Consider the following 15,988-nt stretch of genomic DNA (forward strand, 5'->3'; position numbering starts at 1 on the left):
GGGGGCGGCGGGAGCGGCGGGAGCTCCCCGGGCCGGTGTCCGGCTGCCGCCGGGCCTAGAGCCCTGCCTTCGCTAGAGCAGAGGGAAAAGCGGTGCTGTTCGCCGCGGGAGTCCGGGAGAGGCGCGCCGGCTGCCCTCCAGGGACCGAGCGGCCTGTGGCGGAACGGAGAGTGCCCTGCGGGAACTGGAGGCCTCTCGTGCCCGCGGAGACTGGCACGGATCTCGTCGGGAGCGTTGCGTCCGTCGGAACGCTCGTTTTGCTCTCCCGGTGGTCCAGCCGGGGGAATTGCTGAAGTGTGCTGGGCCCCTGTGTCCAGATGTGTGCCCAAATTTCCTAGTTAGGCCCTCCTCCTGTTCTGCAGTGTGCTGTGGCCATCAGGGTGTTGTACCCGGTCTGAATGTTGCCAGAGTAAGCTCAGAGCAGAAGACAGCTTTGCCTGTGGTTCAGAGAAATTGAGAGGCCTCTGATGGATACTGAAGCAGATGGCTAAAGGGTGTGACAGCTCAGAAGATGGCAGTCTGAAAAAAAATGACTGAAGGCAGTCGTGGAAGAAGGGCTTGCTGGGGCACGGCATTAAGAGACATTTATATGATTGTAGAGAAGATACGGATCCTGCTTAGGAGCTAAAGGATCTTCCTGCAATTAGTCATCAGTACAAAGGACACTGAGAAATCCAAATTAGACCTTTGTTATCGTGACTTTGAGTGCTGGAATAAAGTAATTGCTCAAGGGCAGGAAGGTACAGGTTCTGAAGGAGTTTAAATAAAAGTTGGATAAGCTGTAAAGAAAACATGCATCTTAATTAAAAGCAGAGTGGCAGGTAGGACCAAATTCTGGTCATTTTGGGAAGCTTCATTGTGGGCCAAAACCTGCAAATTTGAACCAGCGAATTGAAATTGAAAGTGGAATACTAATGCATACGGAAGATGCTGATACTATACAGCCTGATGAGCATTTTCAACAAAAGTGGTGTTCCAGTCTGAAAATCATGGCAGGAAAGCAAACTTACTCATTTTCTTGATGCAGAAAACAAGACTGAGCACTCAGTGTATTACAAGTAAAATTCATCTCTTAGACATTTTGGAATTCCCTGAAACACTTAAAAATACGCTTTATTTCATATAGAGTTCACAGCCCCAGTTGTAGTCCATAGGACTATTTGCAAGCACAAGTGCTTGCTGTGTTGTGCCATAACACAATATAATTGAAACTTAACAGCAAGTCCAATTCTGAGGAAGTAAGCTAAATGTTTATTTTTCTGTCTGACTCCAACAAAAGATTTTTAAAATGCCTCTGCTTTAAAAATGGAACGGCAATTTTAGTAACGTTTCGCTACTTCAACAATAGTTACACCCAATGAAGGGAGTCTAGTTGCTTTCTGTGACACCCTCTGGAATTCCTCCATTGGTTTGAGCTGATTCAAAGATGCTGTGACCCGTCACAGGACAAGGACAGTCCTCGTGGCACTGCTGTATGTCCTGCCATGTTCTTCCTGTACATACTCTTTTGGGATGTAAAGTTCACTTGCTTTCCACTGCTCCTTACTGAGATGACAAAAGCTTTTTGCTAGAACTTCTGCCACGTGCAGACAAACCCCTTCGCTCCTTCCTCCTGCACTCCCCGGCTTCCCTTCAAATTCACAGTTGTGATCCAGGTGTTAGAAGCAGAAATTCCTGGCAAAGTCAGAAGATCTTGTTGCCAGAGAACAGGTACTGCCGCTTAGCTTTGCCTTGCAGTGTATGTGCCCAATAAGGTTAGTGCGTTAGAGGATGCACTTTCTTTGCCTCAGTTGCTCACTGTTGGTCTGCCTCCCACGTAGGCTTACAACTGCAGTTTAAACTCACTAAACCAGCAGAAGCCAAACCTGCAAATAAAAGAGTGATTTCCTGCTCATGTAGTGAGCTGAACTGGCTCACTGAGCGGTTCAATGAGTGCCAGAGCTAGCGCGAGGGAAGATCAGGACTGAAGGAGTGGGACAGCCCCTTTCAGTAGCAGCGTGCTGCTAGATCAGCTCAGTCACCTGGTGCGAACCTGCTGTGAGTCTTGACCTAGCCCAAGCCGTCAAGGGAACTACAACTGCAGTGGCCTGCAATGAGCTCTGACAAAGTAGAAGTTCCTGGTGATTTTCATTCATAACTGAAAGCAGCCTGTAATGTGTGTTCACGGAGTATATACTTTACATAATAAGCAGAACAAACTTGCACTGGTTTTTGCTGTAATGTTTTTGTTAAAGCCTTCAGCTAAAACATGTTGAAATATGTTTTTCCTGAGGAATTAAAATCTGTTTTCACTACTTGAAATGCACTGGGTTCTCGCTCCTTATCTTGTAAAGACCCCATTCACTTTAGATTTCCCTTTGCTCTAGCTTGTGTGGTGTACTGCTGAGAGCAAGAAACATTTTCCAAAGCGTGTCTTTAACTTAGACACTCTGTAAGTCAGTTGTTGTGCTGAAGTCTGCTGACCCTGGGATCCATGTTTCACAGACACGTAACTTGACCTGAAGATGCTATTAGAAAACAAATCAAAATAGCTGCTCCCGTGTTGGAAATACACCTTTGTCCCTGAAAAGCAGAAATCTTACGATGCCTCCAGCGAAAGAAGGTGCCTAAAATAACTCATTGGGAGTACAAGCTGAAAGAGAAAATTGCACAGAGTTCTGCTTTGTGGCTTGTGGAATTGGTACGGTGCTGGTAATGGTTGGCTGGGTAGAGAGTGCTTGACTAATGTTTTCTCAGTTTTGTGAGACAGTAGTCCGAGGACCAGGACTACACCTTACAGGTCATAGAACTACTGAAAAATAAACCCACTCATATTTTGCGCTTCATTTTCTCAGCAGTTCTCTGTACCAGGGGTGCCCCTTACACTGGGGGCAGCGGAGTCCATCCCCACCAGAACTTTATAACCCTCTGCCTCTTTCGGCGTCCCCTTTTCCTCCTGTGCTCAGCCTGGCCGTGCGCATGCCGACAAGAAGACCGTCACCATGACACACCAGCGCAGGAGGGTGCTGTGCCTGCACGGTACCCGTGGTGTATCAGGGGGAGGGATCTTTGTGCTTTCCACAGTAATAGCAGCCAGTCTTTTCACATATTTCTTCCTTCTATAGGTATCTAAGAATGAGTCAAGAAATGAAACAAAACGCCTTTTTGTGTGCGAGTTCATGAGATGTCAATGAGATTGTAATTGATCCAATGTCAAAGAGGTGTTAGCAGTCTTGCGACTGATCATCTGAGAAGTGGGATATCTTCCCCTTGTGTCAGTGTAGCCGAACCATTGTTGGAAGAAAGAGATGCTGCAGTGCATCTGCCTAACAGAAGGGCAGCGGTGTGGACAGAGCCAACGAACGCTGGAGGCAGCATCGCATGGACGTGTCACAGCGAGGATAAAAGGTTCCTTCTCAGCTTCCTTCAGTGACTTCACCTTGCATACAGGGCCAAGTTTAGAAGAAAGAAGGGAACCTGGGACAGAAACTAAGGAGTGTAAGAAGAGAGGGAGAGGGAAGAAGACCCTTTGAAGTTAATGTTGACAGCACAGCTAGAAAGGTGGGAGGGAAGACAGGAACCAGCAAAGTAAAAGAGACATGAAGGAAAGGGAAGGGTGTCCAGAGAAAAGCAGGAATCAAAGGCAGAATTCCATGTCACTACTCATTATTGCATATTTTATTTTTCCCAAATCTAAATGAGGACATTTGCAGGACTCAGGAGAGAGAAACACAGCTTGGATATGTTCCCAGGCTTTACACATACTCTCCACTGCTACAGGGTTGTTCAGGTTAGTGACTTACTGCAGGTTACTCCCTCACCCCAACTTGCTTAAATCTATTGGGTTAAATGCTGCCACAAACTTTCCTCTGTTCTGGTCTTCCTTCTCAAGCCCAGTGTCATTGCTGGATACCAACTAACACATGGTGAGGAGAAAATGGTGCCACCCAGATTTGGTTTGGAGATAAAGAGGTGAGAGAAAAAATAAGGTGGTAGGGAAGCAACCAGTTTTAAGAGAGGCAGAACAACGAGGAAAGGGGAAGAAAAAATGCTTGTGAAACAAAAGACAGCAATGCTTGGATATAGAAAAAAGAGATTAAAACAAACACAAACACATCCTGGGGGTCAATATGTAAAGTACTTAATGCATTCACTGGAAAATAGCACTTTCTTGTTGCCGGTGCTCAGAATCCAGTGTTAATTAAAGAAGTACCTGGAGTTCCAGGCCAGTGCACAGGACTTGGTTTCTCAGGTTAAAAGGATTTTGCTAACAGTGCGTGCATAGGGATAATTAGTAATCCACAGCCAGCAAACCCTTTGAACAATTTTACCAGCTCTCTGCTTGACACCTCTTGGAACAAGGCACAACCATGAGGAAAGAGAACCAATTTAAGATGTAACATCAAAAAATTAATCAGAGAAGGCAACTCGTGCACATTAGAACAGAGCTGTAGCTAGTAATCTCATCTAATCTACTTCTATGCCTATACTTCGCAAATCACCATGGTTATATAAGCAGATCTTATCAAAGATCCTTAATTATAGCAACCCCAGTAAATGCTACACAGCACAGCAAAGGGTGAGGTCTTCATAGCTATATTCTCCATAAGAGCCTGAGGGAGGAGTATGTCTGGTGCAAACTGGCTGTGTCTTTGTTTCATCTGTCGGGGCGACATACATGGGCATGAAGGACCGTACCACTGAGCGCATGGGGATGGACCCTCTCTGAGTCTTCCAGGTCACTCACAGTAGAGCGCTGATCACCATCAGTGGTGCAAGGGCACTGCTTTGATGCTGTGGGTGAATGTAAATTTAACTAGTCAGGTATGAAGGGCAGTCAGTGGGGTAGGATGAACGGCAAGGAAGAGGAGAGGAAATGCTGAGTCAAAGAACAATATTAGAGAAGCAATGGCGCAGAGACTGCAGAGCACAGTTGAGAGATTTGAGTGTCTTATGGAAACTTTTCCTTGGAGAGTTTTTGAGGTCCAACCCATGATTAGGAGCACTGCTGATTTGTTAACTATTGCTATTAGAGAGTGCCTTACAATTGAAAAACAGGAAAATTAATAAAGCTGCAGGACTTTTAAGTTCAACATGTTATTTGATGTTATGTTTAGCACTTTGGTCCAGCAAGCTGCTGTGCAATGGGGGGTCAAGACCCTCATTATGCTGGGTCCTTTATATAAAAGGCCCTCTCTTCCTGCCCAGAGGAGCTTACAAGCTAGACAGAAATGCCATCCTCCTCCCTTTACAGAGGAGGCATACAAATCAGGTGATTTTCCCAAAAGCAAGATGGACAGATGTTCGGAGTCAGGATAAGAATTTAGGAACAGCCTTGACGGTTCAGACAGAGGGTTCACCTAGCCAAGGCTCACAAGGAGGGAGGTCTTACATCCAGCCCCTCCACCTCCAAATGGTGCTGTGAAGGCACATCTCCACACTCATGCTGCACTTGCTCCATCTCCTCGCTCACACACAAAGCGGCAGGACCTTTTAGCTGGCAGTGAGGGTGAAGCACCCCGCCAAGGGGCGCAGACCTGGATCCACGGGTGGGGGGACAGAAGGGGGAACATTATGCACACAGTGGTGAGCACTGATGTGTTTGTGGCCTCCCCTCATTCATGCCAAGAGGGAGACCTCAGCGCACAAGTACATTCAGTGCCTGAGGCTGTAGCCTTGCTCCTGGCTCCTCCAGAACCACTTTTTGAGGCTCGATTTTTGGCACCCCATCGTTTACACTCACCTTATCCGGGTGCAGATCACCTGGTTTTTCTCTGTTTTCTTTCTCCGTAGCCCTTTAGCCCCCCTTGCTAGGCAGGGATTCAAGTTTTCTTCAGGACGTGTGCTAGCATGATCCTGAAGAGAAGTCAGTAGAGACAGTAGCAATACAAACCTGGCAGGACTGTTCTAAGACCAGGAAGGTGGCTTTTCCAAAGTGAGCCTCATCCCTTGCCCTCTGGCTGTGCTGACCCCTGTGCTTTTCCCAAATGTGGGCAGCTCAGCAGCATCACTGTGCTGTGGCCATGGGGGGATGGCATCCCTGTTGTTCCCCAGAAAAAGGAGGAAAACCTTTTTTTCATCTGCTCTCAGTGCCTGCCTGTGTGAGTGTAATCCTGGCTCTCCTGTCTCAGACCTCCTTTCCCAGCCTTGTGAAGTGCTGCCCCAGGGCTGTACCTGATCCACCTCTCCCCTGTCACATGTCCCAAGGGCCAAAAGGATTGACTTGAAAGTAATCAATGTCCATCTGACAAGCAAATCCAGCTGCTCCTTTGAGGGAAATTCCTCACTGTGCTGTCCTGGGCAGTTTGGATGGAGCATTTTGTGGCGAGAAGCTGATCTCTTTGGACCCTTCTGTGTACTCTTGGGAAACTTCTCCATGTATTTCTTGCTTGCTGCCCCCAGGTAGGACTGAGAGGAGAGCAAGACAGTGAAAGCAGAGTTTGGCAGAAACCTTGGCAAATTAGAGGGAGCCCCGCCAGTCACACTGCTGTCTTCTGTGGTGGGGAGCCCATCAGAACAGTTGTCTGATCTGGCCTTGGCCAGAGCACTGGGGGCCCTACGAGCTGCCTGACTGTTGGAAGCGGCCCCCCAAGGTGAGGCCCTGGCTGTGCAGCAGGAGCTTGCCGATAAGGCTATGGGGACTGATTCATACATGTTCAGAGACTTTTTCCAGCTCAGTGCGGGTGACTGCGCATGGAGGTGCCAGCAGCAGCAGTGAAACGTCTGCAGGTGCTCCTGCCAGCAGCTGTTGCAGCGTGGTGATGGAGCACAGGCTGGTGCAGGCTTTTCCATGGCTGCATGGTTATCAGGACGGATGGGTCAGTCTGCATTGGAAATGCTGAGAATCCCCTCCCTGTCTGGAGGAGGACACGCTGCCTTCTGGCAGGAGGCAGCACATTGCTAGTGGGTGTGTGTGCCTGGTGAAAGAAAAGGCATATCCTTGAGAGAGAGGAAGAGCAGGCTATGCATACATGAGCTGCCCTGTCTCCCCAGGTACACTCCCAGCCTCCAACTTTTTTGAGTTCAGTGGACCTCCTGAGCCTTTAGTAGTTCATCAGTTTGGTACCCCTTATTATATCTCTCCTCCAAGGACTTGTCTAGTGCCCCTTCAGCCCACGCAAGTCCTTTGCATACGCTGTCCTCCAGAAAGCAGCTTGCAGATCTGCTATCCCCATTGCATCATTTTGTTTGTTTTCAGCCTGGCTCCAGCTGGCTTCATTTGGTTATGGTTTCCCGATACAGCAGGAGCTTAGCTAACATTAGCTCAGCCACGGTGTAAGGGGCAAGTTTCCCTCCACCCCTCCCAGTGCTTATTTTGTTCCATCTCTCATACTTGCCTGACTGCATGGTAAGCGGAGTGAACTTGCTCAAATGGCTAGGTTAATAAGCTGAATCATTTTATCTTGCAATCAGAATTTACAGGGGGAAGTGAGGCTGCACTGCACAGATGGGAGCACAAGGCGGGAGGAGGGAGGGAAAGCAGGAAGGATAGGGTAGAAGGAGCAAGACAAAGTGTAAGGCTTCTCCCTTTCTGTTGCAGCAAAGTTGTTCAGCTCAAGCCCATCATGGGGCTGTACCCTCACAGTGGAGCTTTTTTATCAGCAAACATTAGACCTAAAAATAGCAGGTATTTCTGCCAGTGGACTAGAGCAGGAATATCAGAGCAAGCTGTTGGGGGGGGGGGGGGGGGGGCTCCTGCACATTCCCTTTACTGTCTGCAGTTGAACTCTGCTCACAGCTCCACATTCACGAAAAAGGAGTGTGTTGGATTTATCCTGAAATATGTTTTAAAACAGAAGATGTTTTGTTTAGGAAAAGAGCCCAGTCATAACAGCCTGCAGAAAGGCAAAGCACAATACACCTACAGCAAGCTTCTTGCTGCTTCCCTGTGTCAGACAAACCTCCCACCAAATCCGGCGGGAGTTCTCCTGGGCCAGATGTGGGTAAGAAGCTCAGGTGAACAGGCTGTTCCCATTACCCTGCAGCACATGTACTCAATGGGTGCTCTAGAGCTTTTCCGCATCACTGTGCCCTGTGCTTTAATAAAGAAGCAGACTGACGTGCAGTGATGGACACCTCCTGACAGCAGACGTGCTGTTCTCGGTCTGCTTTCCATGACCTCCCCACGAAATAATCCCCTGACTTCGAAGGGCCTGGGGTTGACCCGGTGAAAGCCACTGCCCTAAATGATGGATGATGCAGAAGCTCCCGTGAGCCTTCATTTGCTTTGCTGGGGCTCCCTCCGGTGGCCTTCAGCTAGAAGGGCTCACCCAAGGCGATGCTGCAAATCCCTGGCAGGAATTGAGCTGGACGTAATCCAGGGCAGCGTTGCCTACGATGACCCTGCTGACGGCGTGCGGCGCTCGGGGCGGGCGTCGAGGGGCCGGCAGAGCCCGTTGCACGGCCCCGCGCAGGGTGGTGCGTGTCCCCTGTGCTCCAGAAGCAGGACAGTCACTTCAACTCGGTGGTGGGCCCAGGCTCCCCCCCTGCGAGCCCCAGCAGCCCGGCCAGGAGCCCTGGGCTGCCCCGGTGTTCGTACATTAAGCGTGCAATTCGCTCCTTTGGAGTCTGCCTCTCCCTCTTCCGCAGCGTGGCCTCTCCCCGCTGCACTGCGGGTGCTGCTGCCCCGTCCTCCCCTGGGACCCCCTCTGAGCGGCAGGGAGCCCCCGGGAATGCACAGCGGCACACGGGGGAGCTTACAATCCTGGCTCTCTGCTGGCGTGTGAAACAAGGCGCCGAGGGTTGTGCTGCCTGCATTCGCCTGGGTACATAGATGCTGTGTGATGCCGGGGGAGCCTGATGTATCATTTGGGAGATGTGGAGATCTTGGGGTGACAGAAGATGCCCGTGAGGGGACTCAAATGTGGGATCTGCTTTGGGGGAGGGAGGGAAAGGGAAAGGCTGACTGACCCTATACCAGCATGGGAGCACTGAGGAAAGTGTTACCAGACCAGCTCGAGTTGTGAGGTGACATCTCTGGGGAAACTCCTGGTGCAGAGAGAGGAGCAGGACGGTTGCAGGGAGGCCCTGAGAGGGAATGGGTATGTGACACTTCAGGAGCTCATGGCAGGGAAACAGGAGCCCCTTGCCTTGTGTGGTCCGCCTGGCCAAAAGAGGCTGTGGTGTGTGAACTCTACTTTCCCAGCTCCCTGCAGAGTCCTGCGGCAGCAGGCAGCCCTTCCAGAGCCCAGTGGGCTGCAATGGAGCCTGCTTGCAGCCCCTCTCGCTTTCCCAGGGGGCAAGGGAGGCTGCGGTTTTGCCACGGGGTTTTGCTCAGCTCCCAGGGGTTCGCTCTGCCCTACACAGCTGCACTGTCCGGGTAGTCACACTGTGGTGTGCTCATCCTGCCACCACACAAATCGTTCCCCAACATGAGCAAGAGGCGGGGACCAGTCCTGTTCAGGCTGTGCAATGTGAATGTGCAGGTACATAACATGGACGGCAGACAAGCCTGCATGCGGGGCTGTGCTTGTGGCCTTTGTCAGAGAGACTTAGTTACCATAGGTAAAGAGGCAGAGGAGGAGATACACCCTGCAAAAGCAATTTGCAGTGGAAACCTGCCAGAAGGCAGGTTCAGAGGGGCAGCGTGAGATGAAGCCCAAGCCCAAGCTATCATTACTCCACTGCCACCATTGCCCTATAGAGGCCAGGTAAGCTGCCACAGGTCTGATGACCCATGCTGAAATTGGGTTCTGCCCTCTGCATCACATAAGTGCCTTGGAAAATTTTACCCAAAGCCAAGCTGCTTATTTTCAAAGCAAGAAGCTCTAATCCTGTGAAAATATTATTTTCCAATTATGACTTGCAGAATGGCTGATGCAGATCTAATCGATCTGTTTAGTCAGTCCTGTGAAAGCACAAGCATTAAAGCTGCTGGCTTTGACGCAGCTGAAGAGCTGTGTTGCCTCGTGTGAATTCTTCTCACTGTTGTTTTAGCCCTTAATTTCAGGGCAGTAACTGCAACAACAGACTTCTCTGCTACCACCTGACTAAGGAACTGATGAGGCTTAGGAAAAAAAAGGTCAGTATTGTTAATGCTAAGCTATATGCTCTTAAAGCATTTCCCTGGAGCTTAGCAAGAAATGTTCACAACATCCAGCAGGACTGTTTTTTTCAGAGAAAGGGCCAAGATCGATAGTATTTACAGTGCTAGTTTTAGCACTGAAAAGTAGCTGTACCTGAAATAAACCTAGCTCAGTAAGTAACACTAGGGGTGTAAATCTGCAGGAAACCTACACAGCACTGGATAGCTGTTGAAATGTCTTTTGGGTGTAGCACAACCAGGGTCCTGGAAAGGACCTACCTGCCTCGTCTAGATTAGCAAAAGGCAAGGGGAGTTTCCCAGGAATCCAGTTTTAGAGTTAGTTTTCAGAGCTGAGCAATACTGAATGCTGGAGTAATACTGAATGCTGGAGTAATACCAGACAACTATTTTCCCACAAGATGAAAATCTATTTAAAACAACCACAGCAAGAGCATTAGTTTCTGCTAACTTTGTTGGTATGAGGTAGTGAGAGAGCTGGAAGGCGACAGTGTCATGGAGAGGGAACCTGAGCTCTGCTAGGACAGGGCAGCTGAAGCCACAGCATAGCTCAGTAGCTCCGCAACTGGCATGAGGCTACTCAGGCATTTAGCTGATCCTAAATTAAAGATGATCCCCTGCCCCTTCACTGATGCTGCTGAAAGGTTTTTTTCCCATTGCATGTCCTGTCACCTGGAACAGCTTTTCTGTAGCCCCTGGCACTCATTAGGCTCAGATGCACGCTGCTGATTTCGGTTCTCTAGCCCATATTGCCTCTTGTTTTATTGAACAGCTAAAAGCCTCCCTGTGGAGCCGGCTGAGGAGCCTGGGCAGCTGCCAGCAGTGGGCTGGCAGCTGCAAAGGGACCTGGGGGTCCCTCGCCTCAGCTGCCCACGCCTCGCTCCCCCCCAGCTCCCAGTCTGCAGACACCCTCCAGCCTGATCTCAGAGAGACGGCAAAGATGGGCCAGGAGCACACTGCAGCGGCCAGGAGACTTTATAGCCGTGGTGTTGCAGTGTCAATGAGCTGACCTCACAGGTCCCAATGATTTCCCAGGTCTCATCTACCGCAAAAAAAGCCTGAATTGTATTTCTTTACTCTCCTTAACAGAACAAGAGTTAAAATTACTGCTTATACTTGAAGATGCATCTAGATTGGAGGAAGCCCGCTGCAAGGGGCTCCCAGGCTCCACCTGACTCCTTGGCTCTGCCTGGGACCCCTCGGTGGGCCTGACACACCTCTAGGGAAGAGGTTCTTATCCAGAGGTGGGAAGTGGCTGGCTGTAACCCAACCTGACATGAGATACTTGAAATTATTTGAAAATGGCTGAGTTTGCCCAAGCAGTGCATGCACTTGCTACAGGTTTTGAAAGAACAGTGTGAAAAAAGTTCTTTTGAAGCAAGTGGCATTTGTGGTGTGTAATCGGGGTGTTCATCACGTTGAAGTGGATGTTGAGGGAGGCATCTCCACGAGATGAAGAGGGATGGCTGGTCTACCTTTGTAACAGTCATTAAAATGGACCACTTCCATCTTTGCAATGGCTGAATGTCAGCAGATACCCATCCAAGCCCGTTTCTGTGCGCTTTTCCATGCATGCTCTCTCTGCCCTTTGTCTCTCTCAACAAATCGGCAGCTACAATGAGCACCCTAAGGCAAGATACATGGCACTTTAATCAGTATGCCAATGTCTACAAAAGAGCCTGCTTGTTTTTTGCCCCATATAGAACTGCTTTCCTAAGCAGTTGTCTTTACTGGAATGTCATGGGAATTTTGCTGTAGTGTGTTTCTAGACCAGAAATGGTTTTAAAGTCACAGCTGCAAAAAATGTCCTGTTAGCAGTGCTTGGTTATTGAGCAGGTATATTGATGCAGGCTCATTAACAGCTGCTGTTGACTTAAACATTCTACTAAATAGCTGGATTAGCAAGGTCAAATCTTACAGCTGTCATTCGTCACTCTGTTGTGGTAGATACTGTGTGTCTGGTCCTGAGCACTCCTACAGTCCAGCTAAAGGTTGGGGAAGAAAAAGAAATAGCTGCTCAGTTCATCTTTCCTGGTGATTCCCCATCCTCAGTCTATCGCTAACTGTGACCAGTTGAGCACAGAATGCCATCTCCAGCACGTATCACTGGGTGGGGGCGGAGCAGGCTTGCAAATATGGCTCTCTGATTAGGGGGATGATGGTGTGCCAGTCCCTCTTCCAGCACCGAGTCCCCGGGGCATTGCGCTAAAGCGCACTCCTTGCCTGCAGACAGTAGAAGTCCATGCAGCAGCAAAGAGCTGATGGTCCCCTCCCGTCTCTGCCCCTTTCATGCAAAGACATGGTGCTGCGTGGGGGGTGTGTGCTGCTTCTGGGCTGGTGGAGGACTTGGTGCAAAGGTCGGGAGATGCCACATGCGAGAGAACAGGAGCCTGCCTGGCCATGGATGCAGCAGCCATGCTTAGAGAGCCGAGGAGGGCTCAAGCTACACATTTCAGCTCTGGATTTTGTCCAATGCCTTTAGACTGAGGGTCACATAAAACTGGCTTTGCTCTGGAGTCAAGCTTCCCTTTGCAGTTGGAAGGGTTTAGCTTTGGCTCTTTGGGCCATGGAAACGCACTCAGCTTGAGAAGTAAGCATGCAGGGGCAAGTCAAACCCAGCGCTTACCTCCAAAGACTACTGTTGTCTGGAAGATAGTGAGCTAAAGAGGTGTGAAACTAGGCAGCAGCACCTGTGAAACCTCAGCACTTTCCTTTGCCCCTTCTTTTTTTGGCTGATAACACTGCTTCCCTCCTCTTGCCTATCTATGCCAGGTATTAGAAGAATATGGCACATTGCCTGGGGGCTGCTTGGGAAAATCTAGCTGTCTGTGGCCCAGAATGAGCTGGAAGATGAACACTTTGAAAATCAGATCCTGGTTTAAGGGTGAAAATGAAAGCTAAGCTCATTTGAAAATGAGTATTTATGTCAGTCCCTTATGTAGAGAATAATGTTGATAGAGCAAGCTGGTGGGATGGATGAGATTCCTGACTAAGTCAGGTCATCTTGTAGGCAGTTTGGGTGTTGGTGCTTTTAAGAGGTTCAAAAAAGTCTTTTACATGTGACTGGGAACAGTAACAAAGACCCTGCTCAACCCCTTCCAGAGCTGCATAAATTTTCAGACCCTAGAGCATGTTTTGCCCAAGTGTTTTGTAAAGGAAAAGTCAACTCTGCAGTGTGGCAACCTATGGGAATAGATGCTAAATGGATGTAGAGCATATTGTGATCTCAACCAAAGACTGCACATTGCTTCTGATATGCTGTGAACACGCTTGAATAATTGCCTGCGCTACAGTTTATGGATATAAAAAGCACTTGCCAACTGTGGTAAACCATGGAGCGGCCATGTCAAAACCCTTGCAATAACATTCACTGAAGAAGGGCAGTTTTTTTCAGGGCAACGTCTCTTCTGCTTTGTATGAAGACATTTATTACATGGCGTTACAAGGGCTGCAGTTTTACTTACATGGCCTGAAATTCTCAGGCTCTAGGAATCCCAAAGGGAGGGGAGCAGTTTTCAGGAAGGCAGTCCTCATTTTCTCAAAGATATATGCCAATCTTTTTTCATGCTTTTATTGATTACAGCAGGTATTCCATTTGCTGATTGTTTACTTCTTTAACCAAGCTGGATCCTTGCAGGTCGAGATAACCCAGCCCCCTGGATCAGGGCAGGGGATTGAAATGAAGGGGCACAGCCACAGCAGTGCACAGTGGCTGAAGGAGTGGCCCATTCACAGTTGCAGCTTCTTGAAATTCTTGTCTTCAGAAAAAAAGAAAATCCCAAATTCCAGAAGAAGGTAGTGCAAGAGAGGAGGAACAGATTACGCAGGGACTGGCGTGATGGCTGGTGTTAGCAGTGTGGGCTGGAAGAGCAGGGGGAAGGGTGCTGTGTGCTGAAGGCTGAGTTGTGAGGCTCTTGGGAATACTTTTCCCCTCAGGAAACATCCCTTTGCCCTCTGTGGATGCTTTCTTTACACCCCTCCTAGGGGGAGCACAGTGGGCAATAAGCAGGTCCAGTACTATAGCCAATGTGGTCGTGCCTAGTTCCCTTTTTTCCCTTTCCAGGGTAATTAGTACCAATGTCTGAATGTCTCCTTGGAGGTAAGACCTTCCCGGCTGGGAAGTACTGCCCATCCTAGAGAGGAGCAGAGCTGATGGAGACCCCAGGACCACATTTTGTTACCACAGGGAAGATTTAGTGGCTGCCCTCTTTCTCTTAACCCACTTCCCCTCAGGTCATCCCTGCAGCGGGAGCCAGCTTCTAACATAGGCTGGGACACTGAAAGAGGATGGCCACAACAGGGCCATAAAAGCAGTCAAATCTTCATGCCCTTCAGAGGATGATGGCCTGCTTTTTGCAGGGGTGTTGTGAAGAGCAAGCAGCTCTTTGGAAGTAACAACTTTTTTAGGTACCCTGGAACAGGACTGTAAAGCAACACAGGCCCAGAGGAAGACTGAACAGCATTGACAGAAGGTTTTAATCACTGAGCAGCACAGAAATACACAGAGGTATCCCGGTGAATAAAGCTGGGGAGTCAGAGGGGAGAGCTGGACAAGATTTCGGAGTAAGAAAGGAAGGTTGGATGCACTCAGTGGCAAAACAGTGCATAGTACTAAAAGAGAGTCACTTCTCAGGTAGCTCAGTGAGGCTGTAGAGCATTCCTCTTGTCATGCAGTAGGTGGAGAAAGAACACCAAGTGTTGGGCAACATTACTTAGTACAAATTTTTATTTGCTCATCTGCCCAAATGCTATCAGAAGCCTCCAGAACTGCTCTCCTACATCCACAGCTGCTCATAAAGTGCATTACTTAAACCTTTATAACTGAGAAAGCATCCTCACTGGGTCACTGAAAAGCTCCTCTGTGATCTACAGGTCATTGTGTCACCCTTGTAAGTGAGAAATGTTATGCAAGTACTTTTGTGTTTGCGTGCTGTGAGTTTAGATTTGGGGGCCTGCATTCAAAAATGATTGCTCTAAATTTCCCTCCTATTATTGCACCCACAGCTGCAACTCCCCTCCTCTGCACCGCTCTTCCCAGCTGTAACATACAAAATTCCTTTATTTCTTTTACTCAACAGCTGCAGTGGGGATTTTCTGTTTGCTTGTTTTCCCTCACTGTGTTTGGTCCCCTGGCTATGACCTTTTGACAAAACGCGTAAAGCAACTGGGGAGAAAAAAAAAGAAAGGGAAAAGAGGGGTTGTTTTAGCCTGGAGATGCTGTGATTATCTTTATCATTTAACCTTAATTATGCACAGAAGAGCCACGGTCGTTGGTGTTGCATCAACTCTCTGAAGTCTTATCCCATCTGCAGTGCCTGAGCGTAACACTTTCCTGTGCGTTAAAGTCTGGGAAATGTGATGCTCTTCAGCTTGATTATCCCTTAGTTTGCGGTCTTCTCCCCAGGAGCGTGCTTCAGTCCCCGGCCTGTGTGCTCTATTTACCTTGCAAGATCATAAGAGACATCCAGGGGATCGCTGGCTCATACTGACTCCTTCCCCTCCTCCTGTGATGCAAAGCAGCCGTAAACCTGCAGCGCGTAACAGCTGAGAAGAACTGCTGAGAGCAGGCCTTGGCGTTGTTAGTGCACGCACACAGTGACGCACGCAGAGCCGGTCTCAGCATTTTGTTCACCAGCCGATCGCGCTAATCTTTTTGCCGCTAACCTCCACCACCCTCATACTAATGCTCATCCTCACATGAGTGCACATAAACCCAGCAAGAGGATTTGGGAGCAGCTTAGACAAGCGGTTCATTAGGGTCTTTCTCTGCCACGTGATGTTTTTTTCTAAGGTTCCCATCACCAAGCTACTGTAAAAATAAATTCTCCAAGTCACCAGACAGCTGCCACCGTAACAGACTCGTCTGGCATCCGGGCATAAGGAATGGGGATCGTTATCCCATCAAGAGCTAGCTTTTTTGCTCTCGCTTAGGCTGCTGGATGAACAGAGTGAATCCCTTTGAGCCAG

The 15,988-nt window shown here is 49.0% G+C and overlaps 1 non-coding gene across 1 annotated transcript; it reads left to right on the forward strand.

Annotated features, from left to right (window-relative positions):
• The first annotated feature begins 5,864 nt into the window (after positions 1-5,864).
• On the forward strand, positions 5,865-6,032 carry LOC115344184. Its single transcript, XR_003924473.1, has one exon. It is a non-coding gene; the product is annotated as a U1 spliceosomal RNA (small nuclear RNA).
• The last annotated feature ends 9,956 nt before the right edge of the window (positions 6,033-15,988 follow it).

This window comes from Aquila chrysaetos, chromosome 7 (genome assembly GCF_900496995.4).
Source record: "Aquila chrysaetos chrysaetos chromosome 7, bAquChr1.4, whole genome shotgun sequence".
Taxonomy (NCBI): domain Eukaryota; kingdom Metazoa; phylum Chordata; class Aves; order Accipitriformes; family Accipitridae; genus Aquila; species Aquila chrysaetos.